This window comes from Haliotis rufescens, unplaced genomic scaffold (genome assembly GCF_023055435.1).
Source record: "Haliotis rufescens isolate VD_foot unplaced genomic scaffold, xgHalRufe1.0.p SCAF_33, whole genome shotgun sequence".
NCBI classification, from domain to species: Eukaryota; Metazoa; Mollusca; class Gastropoda; order Lepetellida; family Haliotidae; genus Haliotis; species Haliotis rufescens.
The window spans coordinates 1,818,393-1,832,806 of record NW_025964035.1 but is presented as its reverse complement, the minus strand read 5'-3'; positions in this window follow the sequence as shown (position 1 = coordinate 1,832,806).

Genomic DNA, 14,414 nt, shown 5'->3' with positions numbered 1-14,414 from the left:
GCATAAAACAAGAAACCAACCAACCAATTGCGTGGATCGATGCTTCTGATGTCAATCACTGGATTGTCTGGTCCAGATTCGATTATTTACAGACCGCCGTCATATAGCTGAGTGCGGAGTGAAACAACAAACCAACCAACCACTATGTATCACCATCGGCTTAGCTGAGAATGATTTAGTAGAAAATAACTGTCCTTATCGATGGTTTTTGGTTTTCTTTCATGGCACTGTCACAACCTTTTTTTATCGAGAACGTCTTATCTGAAATAAATCTTATTAGCGAAACACAGTGAAATACGTTTAACAATGGTGTTGAAATAAAGGCCATGACAATTTAAGGATGATCATGGCTTTTGTAAAAACCAGTGTCTATTTCAATCTTGTGGGGTTTGAAATATGTTCCGTTAAACACGTTCATTCAAAGGAATCCATTTAAACTTTGACATTCACAAACGTTATTTATGTTGCTTAAAAAGCATGCACAGGGGAACTGTGTCATCAATATGGTTCAGAATTTATTACCGACGTTGATAATGAATTGTGTTTAGCTGCCTGACATTGTGAAATGAAGATTCTCGATTTCAGTGAAAAATGTGGACAGTGCATGAAGGTTTTGAGGTGGTTGGTTTGTTGTTTTACGCCGCACAGCAATATTCCACTATATGATGGCTGTCTGTAAATAATCGAATCTGGAACAGACAATACAGTGATTGACATCATTAGCATCGATCCACGCAATTGGGATCGATGACATGCATAAACCGAGTCAGCGAGCTTGGCACCTAATCCCGTTAGTTGCCTCTTACGACAAGCAAAGTCGCCTTATACGGCAAGTATTGGTTGCTTCATGAAGACCTATTCAACCGCGGGTATCTTATGTGAATTCTGATCATAATTTTGTGTCCTCGTATCATTATGGTACGGGGCGTGGCTCATAATGTCAACCCGTAATGTGTGGACATGATTCGAGATTTACAGGACACCGTCTTGTAGCTGGGCGTTTCCTGTTCCAACCTTAAACAACAAAGAAGCAAGCAAGTGTTGCTTTCCTCAGTCACAGCAGAGCAAAGGCATGAGCATACAGTCTTCATCCAATGTTAGTTGGTTGTTGGATGGTTGGTCTATTGTTTAACTCCGCTCTCAGCAATATTCCAGCTATGTGACGGCGGTCTGTAAATAATCGAGTCTGGACCAGACAATCCAGTGCTTAATATCATGAGCATCGATCCTCGCAATAGGGATCGATGACATGCATCAACCAAGTCAGCGAGCCTGACTACCCGATCCCGTTAGTCACCTTTTACCTCAAGTATGGGTTGCTGAAGACCTATTCTACCCCGGAATCTTCACGCAATTGGGATCGATGACATGCATCAACCAGGTCAGCGAGCATGACCACCCGATTCCGTTAGTCGCCCCTTACGACAAGCATAGTCGCCTTTTAGTTCTTGTGAAATACAAAGTTAACAGTAGTACTGTACATGTTATGGCAAAATCAGGAATGTCCATGTTATATAGCAGAATCAGAATGTCCATTGTAATCTCCCACATACTGTTCTATGAATTTTTCCGTCAGTTTTTTTATTTGATTTTGTTATTTGACGAAATACAAGGAGGCGGTTAACGATATTGAAATATCTGAAGACTTGTATTGAAGATGGCCTCAGGTCTTTCGGTGTTTATCCCATCACAACCATAATTGGTTTATCGGGAATTGGCATTCGAAATTGTTCCCATTATGTTTTGGAGGCGTCATTGAATGGAGCAAGTTTTTATGGAGGATGATGACACTTATAAGAACCAATCTTTACATTTTGCCTGTAATTCTCAAATACTTTGCATAAGTAAGAATATTTAAGAGATGTTATTCAGCATCAGATAGGCTGAGAATGATCTGGTAAAAACAACTGGCATTATTGATGATACTGTCGCGAATTCTAGAGTAAGCAAATGCTTTATCTGAACAGATTCTCATTTATGATAATCGATCAAAAGCGATGACATCTTCCAAATAAGTTTATGTTATTTATGATTATTTCTCATGTGTCATATTGATCATCGTGAGCAACTTCATACAATACTTGGTCATTCACCAGAAGAAACAATCATATGTACATTGTACGGAAGCGTAGTGGGGCCACGGTGAATTGTTTTGTCTAAGTATCTCCTACGTAGGACTTAGTATGGCCTAGAATTACTATCTTCTACGTAGGACTTAGTATGGCCTAGAATTACTATCTTCTACGTAGAACTTAGTATCTCCTACGTAGGACATAGTGTGGACTAGAATAACTATCTCCTACGTAGGACCTAGTATCTCCTACGTAGGACTTTCTATCTCCTACGTAAGACTTAGTATGGACTAGAATAACTATCTCCTACGTGAAGATTCCGGGGTAGAATAAGTCTTTAGCAAACCATGCTTGCCGTAAAAGGTGACTCTGCTTGTCGTAAAAGGCGACTAACGGGATCGGGTGGTCAGGCTCGCTGACTTGGTTGATGCATGTAATCGATCCTAATTGCGTGGATCGATGCTCATGATATTAATCACTGGATTGTCTGGTCCAGACTCGATTATTTACAGACCGCCGTCATATAGGTGGAATATTGCTGAGTGCGGCGTTAAACAACAAACCAACCAACCTCCTGCGTAGAACTTAGTATCGCCTACGTAGGAGATACTCAGTCCTACGCAGGAGATACTAAGTCCTGCGTAGAAGAACCTAAGTCCTACGTGGGAGATAATAAGTCCTAGTAGGTAGGAGATACTTAGACAAAAATAATTTACCGTGGCCCTACTACGCTTCCGTATATTTGTCAATCAAGCCATGACGAGGCCGTTTTTACGACGATGTCGTATTGGCCACAGCCGGGTTACCCACGAATATCTGCTTAAGACAGATGAGGACGAAACCCTAATTGTATCCCTTGTGATGAAAAGTTCACCGTCGAGCACATATTGCTTGACTGTGTGGACTTTGCAAACGCAAGGGATTCACATGATCAAGGCGTAAATCTGAAAGATCTCTTTTCCCGTGTCACTGGTCATCTTATTATCAGCTATTAGAAAGAAATTGGTCTGTATAATAAATTTTAAAATGTATGTGGATAATTAAATGCTTGTTTTTAAATTTGGTGTGATGCTAATATCAACTGACATTATTAAAGGCTCTATCCAGGAGGTTAAAAATATCGTAAAATTATTGTCCCCCTGTGTGACACGTAATTATATCATAATCGATGTAACAATCATCAACCAGTGTTTTTAAGCCAACTCATTGCTGAGTATTTTTTAATATTGGCTAGTATTATGCACAACCACCGGTAGCTAAAGTAATTACGTAAATCCTGCTGGTGTATCAGGCAGGAAGCAGAGGTACTCTAAATCCCCATGAACCCCAGCGAGCTGGCCTAGCTTTGGTTACTGGTGGCATATAGCCAGTGTTTTAAACTGTATTAATGATATTATTATGCTCAAATATGTTTCATCAATGGTTTTTACAATATAGTATGCTCAAATATGTTTCATGACTTTTGTAAATATAACTTTGCATAAAAGACTGAACTGTGAATATGGTAACTTGGTCTCGTCGCTATATGGCTGAAATAATGCCGATGTGACGTTAACTTTTAACTCACTCACTCAGATCTCCAACAGTATGAATAGCTTTCAAGGAAATCTGATGGACCAGTCCGAATAATCTTAATATACTTAGGGGCCGTCGAGTAGCCTAGTGGTTAAGTTAAAGACCCGGGCTCAATACCCGACATGGGTACAGTGTGTGAAGCCCATTTCTGGTGTCCCCCGCGGTGATATTGCTGGAATATTGCTAAAAGCGGCGGAACACCTTACTCACTCACTCACTCACTCACTAACTCACTCACTCACTTAATAAATAATTAGATCTGTATCATTAAATTCTAAAAAATAAAGACGTTTGAAGTTAATGGGTATATTAATTATTCTCAGGTGCAATAACTTATATATTGTATAGATTTAAAAAATGAAATATTTGATCATGAACACATCTTAAATTTGTAAGCACTCACCTCAGCTTCCTACGAGAACACTGAGTTTTCTCAGTTTACACGGACTGAAGTTAAATTGTGCATACATTGTGAAAGATATCTGAATTTGTCACAAACATGGTAGGTTTACAGACAGTTTTCTTTGTTACTTCCGAGAGCGTTACGCCCCAGGTACACTTTCAACAACACCTCTACAGCAAGATTTGTTGCTTGTTGTTTAACGCCGCACTCAGCAATATTCCAGCTATATGACGGCGGTCTGTAAATAATCGAGTCTGGACCAGACAATCCAGTGATTGACAGCATGAGCATCGATCCACGCAATTGAGATACGAAGACATGCATCAACCAAGTCAGCGAGCCTGACCATCCGACCCCGTTAGTCGCCTTCACGACAAGCATAGTCGCCTTTTACGACAAGCATGGGTTGCTGAAGACCTATTCTACCCCGGATCTTCATTGTGGTGATTGCTACCACTAGGGTGGGAGTCCCGGATTGCTTTCAAAGGTTTATTGACTTCCTTCAAGAGGCTGTAAATATTGTTGATGTCTCACATAAGACATAAAGGATTAGTGACCGTTGTTTATGGTACAATAAAACCCCCTCGTGGTATAGTTTCCCTCCACTTTTTACCTGTCAGATAAACAAAGACATGATGCACATAACTCACAGCTGTTGTAAAGTGATTGCTGAGTTTTAATGTTCGCGCGTTTAGGACCTCATTGACTTTCTTACAAATTATTTCTATGCTTGAAATTGTGAGTAGCATGTTTTTGCTGTCTTTAATTTATTTTTAAGTGAAATGTCACCTCAAAACTCCTTACCATACTAATATCCGATGACAGTCACGAGTTACAACTGTCACAGACAATAATGGAACCGAACATTTCTTTGTTACTTGTAAGGGGGGCACGGGTGGCCCAGTCGTCTAAGGCGCCGCGATTCGCTGTGCAGAGTCGCGTCCCTAAGGCACGCCAGAAACCTATGATTGTGGGTTCGAATCCCGGTTCGCCCCGATTATGTTTCTAGGTTTGTCAGCATCATACCCGTGCTCGTGGGTTTCACCAAAGTGGTAAACGTCGGAGACCTGCATCACTTCGGGCTTTCCTCCCACATTAAGCTGGCACGCCGTGATTTAACATGAATACTGTTAAAAGCGGCGTTAAACCCAATTCACTCTCACTCACTCACTCATTGTTACTTGTAAGCTCATAATGATCAATTGACACTTGGATGTTTCTGGGAAAATGTAATTTCTTATTCAAAATTACAGGAGGGGCGGTCGGGTACCCTAGTGGTGAAAGACGGTCGCTCGTCACGCCGAAGACCCGGGTTCGATTCTCGAAATGGGTACAATGTGTGAAGCCCATTTCTGGTGTCCCTAGCCGTGATATTGCTGGAATATTGCTATAAGCGGCGAAAAACCATTTTCACTCACTCACTCAAAATTACAGGAAAAAGGCAGTTTTCCTTCCGATTGTTTCCAAAAAATAATTACCCCCATGGACAGAAAATAAGGTATTCAGGACATCTTTTTTCTTGGGCTTGAATGCCTTGAAAGAATAAAAATAGTATTCTGTCTCCAAACAAATCTCACCCTCTCCACACTAGACCATAACAAGCACCGCAGCTCACAGTGACTATAATACAGTAGCGGCGTAACTGTATACATAAAGTGTAAATGTATGAAACATGAGAGCATTTGAGATGCACATCTACACGAAGTGAAATACGTTTAACGACGGTGTTTGAAAGGCCTGACCATTTTAGTATGATTAAACGTATAATTGAAACACATAAATTCTGTCATCAACATTGTTCAGACTATTTCAGACGTCAATTATGATTCGTCTTTAGCTGCCTGACATTTAAAATACTTGATCTTTAGTGACAGATGTAGACAGTGTATGAATGTTTTTGAGGTGGCATACGGTGTACTTTTAAACATGTTCAGACGTCAATGTTATTGCATCTGTTGAAATGAATGACGATGTAAACTGGGACTGAAACTAAATTGGTTGGTTGGTTTGTTGTTTCACGCCACGATTTAATTTAATTCAATTGCTCCAGACTAGTGCCGATCGATTGGGATTCTCAAGCAGATGTCCCTGGTGTATATTTGAATAATACACCACTTCAGACAAAATAATCTATCGTTTCAGATTAGATTTCGAGGGGGAAGAAGACATTTTCCACGAGGTTACACTCATTTCCTCATTACATATATTACCGACATTCGAGGGAAAGAGCTCTGGTTTGTTGTTTTACGCCGCACTCAGCAATATTTCAGCTATATGACGGCGGTCTGTAAATAATCGAGTCTGGACCAGACAACCCAGTGGTTATTATCATGAGCATCGATCCACGCAATTGGAATACGATGACATGCATCTGTAAATAATCGAGTCTGGACCAGACAACCCAGTGGTTATTATCATGAGCATCGATCCACGCAATTGGGATCGATGACATGCATCAACCAAGTCAGCGAGCCTGACCACTCGATCCCGTAAGTCGCCTTTTACGACAAGCATAAGTTGCTGAAGACCTATTTTACCCCGGATCTTCAGGGGTCCTGAAAAGTCGATACTAAATAAGCATGACGCTTCGCATTCTCTAAAACTGACTCCCAGGCAACGATCGTGGCGATCTGTGCCATGTCGATAATGTATCATTGTGTGCACGTGCACATTGTGTGCAACTGAAGAGGGATTGAGAGAGGCGTTTGATAAGCAGGTAATGATACAACATTATTAACGGTCGTGTTGTTTTCAACGTGACTTGTGGCAGTATCGATAATATTTAAAATGAAAACGCACGTTCAATGCTCTTAACGTGACTTAGCGCAGTAGAGCTCGTGTTAAGTGGTTATAATTAAGTGGTTATAATTAAATTGGTATAAGTTGTCATTAATTCTTGGTGTTAATGCCAGCATTTCCGGTAGAAGACATGCAGTTCCATCCCGTCACTTAGTGAGTGAGTTAAAATTTAAGGTCGCATCGGCATTATTTCAGCCATACAGCGACGAGACCAAGTTAATATATTTACAATTTAGTTTTTTATGCAAAATTTTATTTAGAAACAAGTTGTGAGCAAACTATATATAGAAATAATTTATGAAACATATTTGAGCATAACAATATTATCTATACCGTTTTAAAACATGGGCCATAGGCCACCAGTAACAAAAGCTAGGCCACCTCACTGGGGATCACTTATGTTAGCCAAATGGATACAATTTAATTCAATCGCTCCAGACAAGTTTTAATCGATTGGAATTCTCAAGCAGATGTTCCTGGTGTACATTTGGATATTACACCATGGGCTAAATATTCTCCACTTCAGACAAAATTATCTGTCCTTTCAGATTAGACGTTCGCGGGGAAGGAGACATGTTCCACTAGGCTGACGACACGTATTTCCTCAAAACATATATTACTAATATAGCAGGAAAAGATTATTTGATGAAAACTGGGAGGGTAAACTGGTAATGAAGTCGGTTATGCGGTTGGTTGGTTGGTTGTTTCCACGCAATGGGGATCAATGACATGCATCAACCAAGTCAGCGAGCCTGACCACCCGATCCCGTTAGTCGCTCCTTACGACAAGCATAGTCGCCTTTTACGGCAAGCATGGGTTGCTGAAGACCTATTCTACCCCGGATCTTCACGGGTTGCCTTTGACAGTGGTGCTATGCCAAGTAAACACTGCGAGGGTGTGCACTGCATTACGACACACGTGAAATCCCTTTCTCGGATGTTTCTCGGACCATGTTTGGATGAATAAACACTGAAACACATGCACCACATGTGGTGTCTCCTTAGGCAAGTGACTTTGTTCGGAATGTGCCTCTGTTCACCCAGCAGTGAGTGGGTATCCGGTAGGATGAGATGGTAATGTGGCTGTTAACCTTCCAGCGCCTCACAGGCAGCTTGGGTTGTATACTCCCCAGGGAGGTGAGAATGAAAATCGAGTGCTCACTGATCCATTGACCGGGGTAATAATAGCGTAGCGCTATGAGCATCCACTTGGTGAATGGAATCTGGCGCATTATAAATATTATTATTATTATATACTTTGACACACAAAAACGCGGTTCAGACTATATTAAAGACGTTGATGATGAATTGTGTTTAACTGCCTGACATTTCGTATGGATGTTTTTGAGGTGGCATACGGTGTACATTCAAACATTGGCATCTGTTGAAATCAATCACGGCGTAAACTGAGACTGAAACTAAAAGTCGATACTGAATAAGCATTTGAAGTATCGCATACTTTAAAAAACTAACCAGCAGGCAACGATCGTGGTGATCTGTGCCATGTCGATAATGTGTTATTGTGTCTGCAAGTGCAACTTGTGTGCAAGTGAGCTGTGATTGAGAGAGGAGTTTGACAGACTGGTAATGATCAAACATTTATGAACTTTACGGGTTTTTGTGAGTGAGTTGTGGCAGTATTGGATGTCTTTGGATTATATTTTAAATGAAAACGCATGTTCAATACTCTTAACGTCACTTAAGCGTAGCAGCTCTCGTGTTAAGATGCTATAATTACCACAGTCATTAATACTGAGACATTAATGCCACTAGTTGCATAAGAGTGCATGCAGTTACACCTGCCATTTACGTTAGCCCTATTGATCTTAATTTAATTTAATTGCTCTAGTCTAGTGCTGGAGTGATTGGAATTCCCCAACAGACGTTCCTGGTGTACACTTGAATAACACACCGACGGGCTAAATATTCGCCACTTTCGACAAAATTATGTCCTTTTAGATTTCACGAAGGAGTGTCAAGGAGAAGTTTCAATGAGGTTAAACTTATTTCCTCAGTATATACTCGCTAGGTTTACCGATATGGAGGGGAAAAGAGTTGCTGTAGGTCTTCTGGATAATTGTTTGTTGGAATGGCTGGTACTGGAGGGAAGCATCGAAAAAACACATATGTTAAAATCAGCTGTACACTGCCGGCGTAATACAAATAATGTTATTAGCTTTAGTTTAGTCAATTAGGAAGGCACCCACCACAAATTGCGACATAAAAGATTTCACTGTCAAATTGTGACCCCAATTACCCAAACGTCAACAGGACCATGGTCCGTGTGAAGCACTTATCTGAGATTATGATTTTTTTTTTTAAAATTATTTGCATATCAAATAAAACTACTCTAGATCTTCATGCACTATTCGGTAATACCTTCTTCAAAAAAAGAAACGCACAGGTAGATGTTTAGAAAATGTATTGTGCCTAAAAAAGTTGATATATTTGATTTAATATTATAGATACAAATAAGAAATTTGAGAGCTCGATAGTCACATGTTGTCGTTGTACAAAGGCATTGAAAACTGTTCATTGTCATGTCACATAAGGCCACAAAATTGAACCGAGCTCAGGATCTCGTGTGACCAGCCCGGGCAGCAATCACGGCTCTGCATCTCCTCGGCACTGACTGCATAAGTGTACGAATTTTGTCCTGCTGAATTCTTCGCCATTTTGTAACGCGTTGGCCAGTTGTGGGATTGTCTGCGGCGTGTTCTGACGTTGACGTACACGTCGATCGAGTTCATCCCAGAGGTGTTTGATTGGGTTGGGATCTTGAGATCTCGACGGCCAGAGCCGTAGGTGGGACACTCGAATGTAGCGATCCTGTGCAGGGGTGGTAACTCTTGGTCGGCCGGTTCTTGGACGGTCTGCAGTGGAATTGAACTGGGTATATCGGTAACAAAGGCGGCAAATGGTGCTGTGGTGGACGTTGAAGTGGCGTGCAACAGAAGACGGCGATTCCCCTCTTTGGATACGTCCTATGGCGATGTTCCTATCGGCGGCGCTGAGTCTTGGCATTTTCGAACTTGCAAAATGTTGACAATTGAATGACAAATTATTGGCTTTTGCTTGCCTTTTTATAGCAACTACAACGAGTTATGAATGCCATAACTTGGACGTGCTTTACTGTTTTCCTCCATGACATTTTGGAACAAGTGTGAAAACAATGCCGTTTAAGACATTGCAAATCGACAATGGTTGCGTTGTGACGCACCGTTTGTCGATTTTCAGGCCACCAACATTTTCCAATAACATATCCAATTTATATACCAGATTTGTTTTGTGTGTAGTGAGGTTCAATGAACTACATACTACCTGTGCGTTTCTATTTTTTTAAGTGTGTACTTTCGCCATCACCCAACTGTCAATAACTTAAATAGATTTAAAATTTAAATGCAAAAGCTTGTCGTACGTTTAAATACAATAAACGCCAATTTGCCGGAACTATGGTTCTAAAATAAAGGTTTGGAATATGGTGCAAACGATTATATGTAGGGTAGTCAGTTGGCCAGGTGGCAGTTGGGTGAAAAACAAGATTTTAGTTCCCACATATTCCTGTGTACCTTAAACCTTTTCTATTGCACAAAGGAGGTACAAAACTATAAAACTTGCTTAGAGCCCTATGCCCAGAAGGCGGTGGCTCATGGGCCAATCTTGTGATCCTGACCTCCGAATTTTGTACGTCTCCAATTAATTGTCATGGGCCGATAGTTGCAGCTTTTCGTGTCAAATTTGCTGGAGTATGCCACTTCTTTATCCTCGGTCTTTGCAGCTTGGAAATCCGCTGCAGTATAAGACCGTCCTTGTGGACATTCAACGTAGGGTGGGGAAAAGGGGTGCTGAATATTTTTTTCCTTTGACCCTGGTTCAAAACGTAGATACATTGAGTATGACAATTCACCTGACGAAAATACCCCCAACCGCTCTCACTATTTGCCACGTTTTTTTATTAGTCTGTTGGCCAGGGGTGAAAAACAAGATTTTCGTTCCTACATTTTCCTGTATAACTTAAACCTTTTCTATTGCACAAAGGAGGTACCTGTACATGATCTTCATTGGGTAGTAAGCTTGCAAGTGTGTGCGTGAATTTTCAGGGGGTCCAAATTGCATAAACTGAAGGAAAAATTTGATAAACTTGGCTGTAACATTTTTATTTAGTCATTAAACTATCCAAATTATGTCTTTGATTACAGGTTATGTGTTTGGTTATCTGAATTTGGCAAACATTTTGTTTCATTTAACTGTTATTCTAATTCTCAGTGGAAAAATTGATAAAAATAATGTTTTTTACTTCGTTTTCAAATTGTGTGAGTAGGTAGGTAAAACACTAATTCCATTGAATTGTGACAATAAAACAACTATAACAATCTTAAAGAAGGCGACACCTTATTAACTGATAAATCTGATACAGCAAATAAATACGGAGGAACTTCAGCTAAACATTCTCCCGCATCAAATGATACACCAAAATTACAGAAATTCATGTCTAGAGACATTGTTAACTGTATTTGATAATATCTGGACAACGGGGAAATATCTCTGCATCGTGGCGAAATACTGTCATAATACCAATACCGAAAATGTGCCGTAATCATACCGATACTTCTAATCATAGGCCATTATCATTTACTAGCTGTGTTTGCAAGACCATGGAAAGAATGCCTATGGTCAATAATCATAACAGACTTATATGGTACTTAGAAACAAACAATCTTATAACTAATGTTCAATATGGTTTTAGGAAAACTAGAATTATTACTCTTGACCGTTTGGTTAGATTGGAGACATTTGTAAAAAATGCTGCGATAAATAAACAATATGCTGTTTAAATCTTTTCGATTTAGAAAAAAGCCTACAATACAACCTGGAAACATGGGATTTCAAAAGATCTTCACTAGATGGGGCCGTTTGACTTATTTCATGTCACAGTTTTTAACTGATAGAAATTTCAAGGTACGTGTGGTATCCACCATGTCTGATCTTCACGATCAAGGTGGCATATTTATCAGTATATATACTATTCAGTATAAAAATTAATAGTCATTTCTAAGGTTTCAGATTTACCTTTCATTTCCGCTGCAAATATGAAATATTAAAACTTTATCTCCTTTCCGCCTGCTTTCTTCACCTTGGCAATTTGTTAAGCCAAAGGTGGATCTTACATATCTAAACTCAAGAAATCTGAAACAAATCAACTGCAATATCAAAAAGAATATAATCAGTTAAGAAGCGAACAAGACACTTTCCAATCCATATTCTCAGATGGATCCAAGGATGGTTACTATTACCGTTGTCATTTGATCCAGAACGTTATGAAATAGATTACAAGAAAATTCTTCCATTTTCACAGCTGAATCACAGGCCGTTCTAAGTGCTCTTGAATAAATAACTGAACATTCTAAACGTACAGAATTTATTTTATTTTCAACACAACGTCGTCTTTTATTGGTAACCAAGCCATGCTACAGGTGCATATATGAAGATGTAGAAAACAACTTAAGACATTAAACAGTTTAATCAATTTTTTTCTAGAGTTTATCTTATCTATGGTTATGAAATTACGATGTTTGCTCGAACGGCACCATATTGGTATCAAATTACAACGTTAACAGCACATGTTATGGCCAAATCAAGAAGGTCCATTAGGTAATCTTACACACACAGTACTTTGAACTTTTCAGTATGAAATTACATTTGATTATGAAATATAAGTAGGCGGTTGAAGAATTGAAACGGAATATTTGTATTGAAGGTTGCCTCTGGTCTTTTGTTGTTAAGCCAATCACAAACATCAGTACTTCATCAGGAAGTGTTGCTTTCGAAATTGTTTCCATTATGATTTGTGGCCATGAATTGAAGAAGTGGGTAGAATAGATTTTCAGCAACCCATGCTTGCCGTAAAAGGCGACTATGCTAGTCGTTGGAGGCGACTAAAGGGTTGCCTCTGGTCTTTTGTTGTTAAGCCAATCACAAACATCAGTACTTCATCAGGAAGTGTTGCTTTCGAAATTGTTTCCATTATGATTTGTGGCCTTGAATTGAACAAGTGGGTAGAATAGATTTTCAGCAACCCATGCTTGCCGTAAAAGGCGACTATGCTAGTCGTTGGAGGCGACTAAAAGGTTGCCTCTGGTCTTTTGTTGTTAAGCCAATCACAAACATCAGTACTTCATCAGGAAGTGTTGCTTTCGAAATTGTTTCCATTATGATTTGTGGCCTTGAATTGAAGAAGTGGGTAGAATAGATTTTCAGCAACCCATGCTTGCCGTAAAAGGCGACTATGCTAGTCGTTGGATGCGACTAAAAGGTTGCCTCTGGTCTTTTGTTGTTAAGCCAATCACAAACATCAGTACTTCATCAGGAAGTGTTGCTTTCGAAATTGTTTCCATTATGATTTGTGGCCTTGAATTGAAGAAGTGGGTAGAATAGATTTTCAGCAACCCATGCTTGCCGTAAAAGGCGACTATGCTAGTCGTTGGATGCGACTAAAGGGAACGGGTGGTCAGGCTCGCCGACTTGGTTGACGAATGTCATCGTATCCCAATTGCGTGGATCGACGCTCATGAATCACTGAATTGTCGGTTCCAGACTCGATTATTTACAGACCGCGGTCATATAGCTGAGTGCGGCGTTAAACGACAAACAAAATGATGTTCATGATGTCAATCACGCGATTAATTACAGACCGCCGTCATATAGCTGGAATATTGCTGAGTACGGCGTAAAACAACAAACCAACCAATAGCGTGGCTCGATGCTCATGATGTCAATATCTGGATTGTCTGGTCCAGATTCCATTATTTACACACCGTGATATATAGCTGAAATATTGCTGAAATATTGCTGAAAGCGGCGTTAAACAACACACAAACAAATATTATTCCTACATAACGATTCTATCAAAATTTGGTGACCCCTTGAAAAATAAAAAAACCATAGAGAATGTATTTCACTCCACTTTCCTGTTGAGAGGAAACTTTATGATGGTTCGATTGCATTCATACCCATGCTGACTGTATACCGGTGCTCGTGGGTTTCACCGAAGTAGTAAACGTCTTAGACCTGCATCACTTCGGGCTTTCCTCCCACATTAGGCTGACACGCCGTGATATAACTGGAATAATGTTAAAAGCGGCGTTAAACCCAACTCACTCACTCACTCACTCCATGCTGACTGTATCCATGTTTTGGGCCTTTTTCCCACATCAAGCTGATCTGTCGTGTGTGACTGAAATATTGTTCAAGCATCGTTGCACGAAACTGACTGACCATATATATTTGCTATGTTGATGACCTGAACCCGTCTTTCACGAAGAACACATGCGAGACGATGGAGCTGTTTTTGTTTGTTTGTTTCTTTGTTTGTTTGTTGTTTAACGCCGCACGCAGCAATATTCCAGCTATATGACGGCGGTATGTAAGTAAACGAGTCTGTACCAGACAATCCAGTGATTAATATCATGATCATCGATCCACGCAATTGGGATCGATGACATGCATCAACTGAGTCAGCGAGTAGAGCGTCCGCCTGGAGATCGGAAGAACTGGGGTTCGATCCC